The following is a 2,500-nucleotide window of genomic DNA, read 5'->3' as shown; positions in this document are numbered from 1 at the left end:
GAGAGAGAGAGAGAGAGAGAGAGAGAGAGGGTAACACACACAAGCCTTGTCACTGTTTATCAAGCCAAACTAACTTGACTTCGTGTGTGAAATGTTGCCACCACACCCTCCCTGCGCTGTCGTCACCTCCGCCACCTCCCATCATCACCATCATCATGTAAGTTGTGTCCTCTGTCCTCTCTCGCTCTCAAGGCACGAGTGGCGCTGACTACGAGGCGATAAGAGGAACCAGCCAGGAATCCATAAATACTGCGTTGTACTTCCATAATAAAACCGTGCTTGTGTGGTCCGACTAACTTTAGAACAGTTTCTTTTATATCTTGATCCGGAGTTAGAGGTGAGAATTGCTTGATATTCATAGGGTCAAAACGCCTCTTTGTGCAGCATGGTGTTGGCTGATGCAATGTGACATGAGCGTGCTTCAGGATATCCTCGTGCGCCGCCTTCCTTGTGATTCATGCCGCGTGCCGCCTACCTGTCCACACTTCCATTTGTTTTCGTAGACCAGTAAAGGCGAAATTCCCGGTAGCCTCAGGTACTTGGCAACTCAAACGATTGGATCAAGTGTACGTGAAAGGTGGCAGGTAGACAGACTGAGGGTTCTGGTGTGCTTATTTAAATTGACTTTTATTCATTTTCTTTTTAGGGTTTCACAGACAGGTAGATTAACAGGTAAGGGCACTTGTGTACTTACTTATCAAGTCTTATTTGTTCTTCTTGTTTTTAATGTTTTCATAAATACAGGAAGACTAACTGGTGAGGGCACTTGTATTCTTATTTATCATGTCGTCTTTCATTGGTCTTGTTTTTAATGTTTCGATAAAGACAGGTAGGCCAACAGGTGAGGGCACTTTTGTGTGTGTGTCCCTAACAGGTCTTCCTTCGTTAGTGTTGTTTTTAGTAATGACCGGCAGACTAACGAGTGAGTGGAGTGCACCAATCTTCTTTTGACAGTCTTGTTTTTGATACTAAAACAGGTATGTTGACAAGCAGGTTGGAACTTGTGTGTATGCCAGGTCTTCTTTTTTGGCGGGCTTGTTTTTTTAACGATTTCATAATTTCCTCCCAGTGTACGTTGCTAGTTTTCTTTTGATATCCTACTTTTCATGTTCTCACAATTTCTTCCCAAAAGTGAGTAGCATTACCTGGCTCATTGACGTTACCTGGCCATGTCCTTAACGCATCAGATGGGGAACACAACTCTGTAAGTACCGACGCGCTTGCGATATTGCTGCAGTACAAATAGTGATAAAACAAAACTGTTGCAGTGAGCCGCCACGCGCGCTTTGCCGAGAGAGAGAGAGAGAGAGAGAGAGAGAGAGAGAGAGAGAGAGAGAGAGAGAGAGAGAGAGAGAGTGGAGGTGGGGGGTGAAGCGTAAAATTCTACTCCTAACTTGCAATCTTCATAAAGAAATATAGAAAAGAAGAAAGACGCGACTTCGCAACGTTCCTTCTGTTGCACAAAAAACGAAACGTGCAATAAAGGCGAAAAATCATGTCATTGCGCAGCACAAGAAGAACGAAAAGTGCAAGTAACTGCTGCCATGTCACCTTCTGGAGACCCGCGGAAACTGACGTAACGGAGACTCGATTATTTACCGTTGAAAGTAAATACGAATGCTCATGGAATAAATTAGTCGGAGTGTCTGAATCTCTCTCTCTCTCTCTCTCTCTCTCTCTCTCTCTCTCTCTCTCTCTCTCTCTCTCTCTCTCTCTCTCTCTCTCTCTCATTACAAACAGAAAAATAGCCAGAATATTTCATTTTTGCGAAGAAGAAACAGAACAAAGTAAAATTTCCATCCAGGTAATTAAAATGGATTAAGACTAAGTGGTAAAGAAATGGAGTCAAAATCAAGTTTATTCACACCTGAAATACAAAAAAAAAAAAAGCACTCGTATGTAAATTATCTTTTCAGAACTAAGTCAACGTTTTAACTTCTTTCTTTCTCTCTCATCGCCAGTCCAGATAACTTAAAAAGGAAACTCATTAAGCTGATTTTTCGTTTACTTCCCACAGAAAAAAAGTCATTAGTTAGGATTCCTGTGCAGTTCCCACACAACGGAGGTAGCGCAGGTAGGCAGGCAACCACCAGCCAAGAGTTAATTAGTGGCTACAGGTGATTAGAGTGAGACCCGCCCACATAATTACACTGATTGAGTGAGAGATTTAACTGTAGAGGAAGCGAGTGGCGGGAAATGGTGGTGAGAGCAGCGGCGGTGGTGGTGGTGGTGGCGATGGAGAGGGATACAGGGGAGTGAAGTGGAAGGAAGGGCCACGTGGGGGTCCTGTAGGTGGGGTAGGATAAGCAGGAAGAAAGGAAGGATATACTGTTGAATGTGGAGGCTTTTTTGTGCGGTGTGGGAACGTGGCAGTGTCATGAGAGACTGGCTGAGTGAGATGTGGCAGGTGTGTGTGTGTGTGTGTGTGTGTGTGTGTTACGGGCAGATATTTTATTTCAAGATAAAAACCTTCATGAAAAAAAAAAATATCTGAAAAAAA

This window comes from Scylla paramamosain, chromosome 9 (assembly GCF_035594125.1).
Source record: "Scylla paramamosain isolate STU-SP2022 chromosome 9, ASM3559412v1, whole genome shotgun sequence".
Taxonomy (NCBI): Eukaryota; Metazoa; Arthropoda; class Malacostraca; order Decapoda; family Portunidae; genus Scylla; species Scylla paramamosain.
The sequence above is the reverse complement of the archived record's forward strand: the minus strand, read 5'-3'. Positions refer to the sequence as shown.